The sequence below is a fragment of the Passer domesticus genome, chromosome 3, assembly GCF_036417665.1.
Source record: "Passer domesticus isolate bPasDom1 chromosome 3, bPasDom1.hap1, whole genome shotgun sequence".
NCBI lineage: Eukaryota > Metazoa > Chordata > Aves > Passeriformes > Passeridae > Passer > Passer domesticus.
The window spans coordinates 16,302,345-16,308,344 of record NC_087476.1 but is presented as its reverse complement, the minus strand read 5'-3'; positions in this window follow the sequence as shown (position 1 = coordinate 16,308,344).

Sequence of the window (6,000 nt, the reverse complement as noted above, 5' to 3'; positions counted from 1 at the left end):
TCAGAGATAGATGCCTCTAAGCAACTGAATGTTTTGCTGAAGAGATATTTATAGACATTCTTCTGTTTTCTGGAGAGAAAATAAAGAGCTTTATAAATGTAATCAATCTCAAGTTTTAGAAGTATTAGTTACTATCTCTTAGTCTCTGAACTATTGCTGATATGTACTTTTAATTTTTTTGATCAACTGATGGCTTCCACAGCTTTCTTAAGCACTTAATTACAAGTCAGGAAAGAAAGTTAATTTCATTAGATACTTATAGAGTTGGTGAATGATTTAAGGTGTCCATGAAAACACTTGTAAGCCACAAAAACTTCTTACCTTTCCCTTCAAAGTTCTGGCATTTGAGCAGCTCAAACCAGTAATTTATCAGCTGTTGAAGGTGATGAAACAGGGCTTCACTGATGTGGGGGGAAATACGATCTTGTGGTTAAGACTTTGAACTGGGAGCTATAAGACATAGCTCTTAGCCCAAATTTCCCACAGACTTTGTATGCAACCTCTGCAAGTCATTTCACTCCTTCATGTTTCTAACCATCTGTAAAAAGGGAAAATATCATTCTCCCTCTCAGGAATTCTTATGAACTAGCATGTCTCATGCTGGGCTACCTTTGTAATACTACCAATGGGAGCATCCTGGGCACTAAAATTGGTCATTTATCAAGTGAAATTGTACCTGCCACACACTCAAACAATTGCCAGTCACGACTTGGGAGTTACATGGCCCAGAAGCCCTCCCAGAGTAGCATTATGTTTTACAGAGTATCAGTATCAATATCAACAGGAGAGATTCCATTGCAATAGGCCAAAGAATGGTTCTTATCCCATTGGAAGGATTTAGGTAGGTTCAAGCCCTGGTTTTGTTTAAATCACTAAGAAAAAAGAGCCAGGGACAAATCATAAACACTGCCAGCCACAGTGCTCTGGGTGAAGGAAAAGCAGTTTCTTTGGCCTGAAAGCTAATCAGGTAACAGGATTTTATGTCAAGTACTTCAATTCTTCCAAGATCCATAGGTTTAATTTTCAATGCCAATAACATTGTAAGATGAATGCAAGCACCCAACATGACAGTAGGCTGGGCATGAGGTCACTGTGCAAAATACAGGTGTCATATTTGTGACTGGAAGTCTGACCATCAAGGGCATGAACAAGGAGCTGTTAATCTGAGATGCAAAATATACTGGTTTGCTCCTCCACTTGAACTGGCAGCCACTGCATCCCATACAACTGGAACAGTCTGGCTTATTGCTATCTTTGTGTTGCCTGGCTCTTTCTGTTTCAAAGCGGGACCTTCTGCATTTGAACTTCCATTCATGGACCTGCTCCAAGGGGAAATTTGGCAACTTTTTCTCTTTCATGGGTATTTACATTGAGCCTACTTCATCAGTGAATTTCCCAGGAACACATATAACTTGGCACATGCTGTTTTTCCTTTGGGAGTCCCATCAGTGCTGAACACAGTGACAGCTGATATTTGAAACAAATTTCTGTGCATTTGGCAATGTAAAACCAAGAAGTGCAAACCAGAGTGGCAGGAGGTCATCTTATGATCCATTCATTTACATTACTCTCAAACACTCCCAGTGAATGAAATTCCACAATTTAGAATCACTGATATTGCTTTAGTAGAAAGCTTTTATTTTCAAAATACTTGGGAGGGCTTTCCACCACAAATTGGAAGTTGATTACTTTGTACTTCATTGATGAAGCTTCTAATCTTTTTGTAAAAATATTTTACATCTGAAGAAATCATGTCCATTCAACCTTCCTCTAAATCCAACTCTTCCAACATTACATACATGCAAAGTCATGTTTTCTATATGATTTTGCCATTCTCCTCCATTGCTTATTAAAGTTCCCAGGTCTGGACACAGTGCACCTTCAGCAGCAGGACATACCTCTCCTGGATTGGATAATTCTGCTATTAATTTACCCATCAGACATTTCCCTTCTTCCCTCTCATTTCCACAGTTTTATCTTCTTAGCTTACTACTGGTTTAGTAGCCACACTGAAGTCCTATTGTTCTCTGCAGTATTTCAGTGACTTATAATCAATTTTATATTTGTGGATTTGATTTCACTTTTGTAAGTGCAATACTTTATACTTGCCTTTACTGAATGACATCATGTTAATTTACAGTCTTCTGTGTATCAATAATTCTGTCCTTTGAGATAAGGCAGGTTCAGACAATAGCAGACTCTGAGATTCCACCAATAATGTTGCTAATTAATTGAGGTACTGAACAAGAATGGACCAAACAGAACCCCACGTGACCCTACTCTGACACGAGACAACTGATGGTCACTCCAGGTTTACCTTTTCCAGCAGTAAGCTTTCACTCCATTGCATGATTTGCTTAAGCTTCAATAATGAAAGTCTTACTGCAGTCAAACATATCACATCTGCTGTATCCATCTTCTGCAGGTTGGTTACTCAGACACAGGAGGAAATTGGAGCAATTTGATAAGGCTCATTCCTGAAAACTGAATATTAACTTTCAAACTTGCAGTCTAAACACCTGATGAATAATAAAAGCTTGATAAATAAAGTTATTCCAGATGTCAAATAAAGATAGTTCCCCAGGTCCTCCCTTTTTGGCTTGAATAAGATTCCAGATACTCCTCTCCTATCTTCTACTAGCTGTATCTCCATGATACAACTGTCTCTCCATTCCTCCAAAAAAATTGATCACAGTTTATAGATTATTTTAACTGAATCCATAATTTCAACAGAAAGCACACTGAAAGAAAAATAAGTATGCTTAAACTACTATCTGGACAAAAAACTCTTGGTATGCTAGAAAGGTCCAAATGTTCAGAACCCCTCACTTCTGATCTCAAAATTTTTTGGGTTTTTTAAGAATAATTATTGATTTCTTAGTATTGCAGAAATCCCCATAATAATTTTGGTTCATAAGATAATTGGAGAGAAGAAAAATATACAAGCCAAACAGTTATGTGGAGTCAATTTATCCTGGATTTTTTTCTGTTTCTACTTGTTTCTTTTCAGAAAGCATTAAAAAGGTCTTGCAAAATGAATGAATTTTGAAGTTATTATCTTCAGAATTTTCAAATCTGGATAATTCTAAGATATTTGAATTGAACACATTTCAGTGTTACATAGCATCAACATGGAAGATTTTAATGACTATCCTCAGTAATTTTTTTCCTGAAATCTCTCTTCTTTAGCCGTGATTTACTTTCTTAGAAGTGTTGTTCATTTACATATTTATATTGTAATTGCACATGCTCCCAGGCAGTTAAGAATTTTCAACCTTTGCACTACCCACGGCGTGTGTTCACACCACATCCTCACACATACTTCAGTTACAGGTGCTGTGTCATCTCAGCCCTGGCTCTGCTACAGAACTCAGAGTTCTCAGAAAGACTTGCCCTTCAGTGCAACCTATGAATATTTTCTTTCTCCATTTTTAAATGTATATTTAAACATCTCTGTGCATTACTCTCAGTGACCTGGAAAGAGGTGTCACAGTCCTCATTTTAAGACTCAAATCAATCAATTGACTCACAGATCAATCTCAGAAGCTCAGCAGCAACCCCCAGATTCCTGTGTGATGCCATAACTCTTGCTGAATACCAGCTCGAAGCCTGTTGGCTCTGCTCTCAGCAGAGAAGAGTTTCACAACTATCTGCAGTGGAGACTCAAGGGTTGCCAGGGTTCTGATGAATTGCACCACTATGGGCAAGTTCCACCCTAGACATGTCATAAATCATCATCCTGTTGAGCAGCCTTTACAGATAGCATTGCTTTGCTACTAACATTTGATCCTGTGAAGAAAAAATCACCCCCTCTTACCATCCTGGTCATGAAAGAATTGTTTAGGAATGGGATGCTACATAAAACTACATTCCCTAGTTAAAACAGAATTGCTTGGGAAGGGGAAAAGCTGTAGGACTTTACTTTATCCAAAAAAGTGACAGTGGCAGTGACAGTTATAAGTGTGAATTTCACCTGCTCTCCAAACGATGTTACAACCTGAAGAGACGTGATCAGTAATGGCAATGCTGTAAACTCCTCAGAGGTTCTGTCCTGCAGTCCTAGCCCTGATCATTACCTGGTTTGTTTCTCTTGGTCTTCCATGCTGGAAACAATTTTATTCAACCTAGAGAACCTCTGAGAACACTGAATTGAACATGTGTGGCTGGTGCACCAAGGTAATGCTGCCAAGTGAATGTGGAGCAGACAATGGGATGGTTGGGCTTCTTTAGCTCCAACAGAAAGTCCAAAATCTGGACACTCAGCCAAGAGAGAAGAAACAGAAGGCTTTTTAGGGCATTCTCTCATAGAGTCCTTTATGCTTTTGATAAGGATCTCTCCCACAGCAAAGAGCATCAGTACCTAACCCTGACAGACACCTGGTATTCACACTGAAATAGGAAGGGTGAGTGGACTAGAACAGGTAAAGAATTCTTCATCAGATCCAAGATCAGATAGAGATGTTATTTTGAGATTTGTTACTGACAGATAGTTTAAAAAAAACAAAAACCCAAAACTAAACAAAACCAAATAAAACAAACAAAAACCCAAACAAAACAAACAAAAAGGAACAAAAAACAAACAAACAAAACCTCAAAAAACCCCACAATGAAATCTGTCCACCTTTCCACAGCCTGAAAAGATTCCTGAAGAGAAAAAACTCTAATAGGTTTCTACCCACCCCTGAACACCAGGGGCTATTTAAATATAAGTGATTTTTTATTTCTTTTCATCTGCTGTCCCTGAAACAGACAAACAAACAAAAAAACCCCAAAACAAAAACCCAACCAACCAGCCAACCAACAAAACACCAAAAAAAACCCCCAAGAATTGAAGAACCATAAAGTAGTTGACAGAACCCGAGCCAACTGATCTTATGTTTTAGAAGCCAGTTACTCCAGCAGCAGTCATGGTCCATCTCAGATGAGCAGGGGCAGGTCTCTGCTAAAAGACAACTAGTCCCAAGAAAAGTAATCTGAATTTTTTCTGAAAGTCCAAATAATTTCAAGGATGAGAATAAAACAACAGTCCCCTACCTATACTGGAAAATTACAGAAGTGGGACTACTTTCCTGAACTTGAATGTTAAGCATAAATACCTTCTCTTGCAAATCTAGGATGAATCACCATTGTATTTTTTTGCTTGAGAGTAATGGGTCTGTGCAGATAAATTAGTTCTATGGATCTCAGTTTTGCAAAGTAGCACCAGGTGCTTAAAGAAATTACTGTAAAAAGAGACCTGAGATTTGATGTGGAGACAAAAAGTAAAAAATAAAAATTACTGAACACTGTAGCCATGGACAACAAAATTAAAGACTCTGGTTCATATTAGCATATAAAAAGATCTGATGAAGCTGAGCTAGTCTGTCATCAGATGGAAGAGAGGCAGAAGGTAGCACAGATGGTGAAAACAGAGGAAATTATTCATGGTTCCTCGTCACACCTTGAAAGAAGCTACTGAAAAGATGATGTTGAAAATTAAGACCAGAAGGCATCCTGGAACAACAAAACCTCTAAACCCTCCTTTATATTCCAAAGGTGTAAATATGTCCGGAGGTTAAATAGGCTTATGGTTTGATGATTTGTCTTTTATAGAAAATGAAAAAAAAAATCAAGATTTCTTTTTATCTTTCAGAGTAAAAATATCTGAACACCAAAGGCTGACTCTGGAGTCTTTAAACAAATGTAGAACCTTTCAGATTCTTCAGATTACTTCAAAGCAAGTGTTAAAATGTCCATAACACTATTTGCATTGCCACTCAGACCTGCATCATCAGGCACAACTTACAGAACCAAGAGGAAAATTAACCCTTCCTGAGTGCAACTATAAAGTTCTTCTACAATCTTAACAGACTACTTAAGAGTGTAGATGAGCTGACAACTGTCCTTTGCCTAAGAGCAAGCATTGCCCGATTATTTACCAGGAACAGATGCAAAGAAACAAAGAAACAGATTCCCACCCCCCCAAAAGAAAGTTGAGTTTTTTTCCATTGGCAGATATAT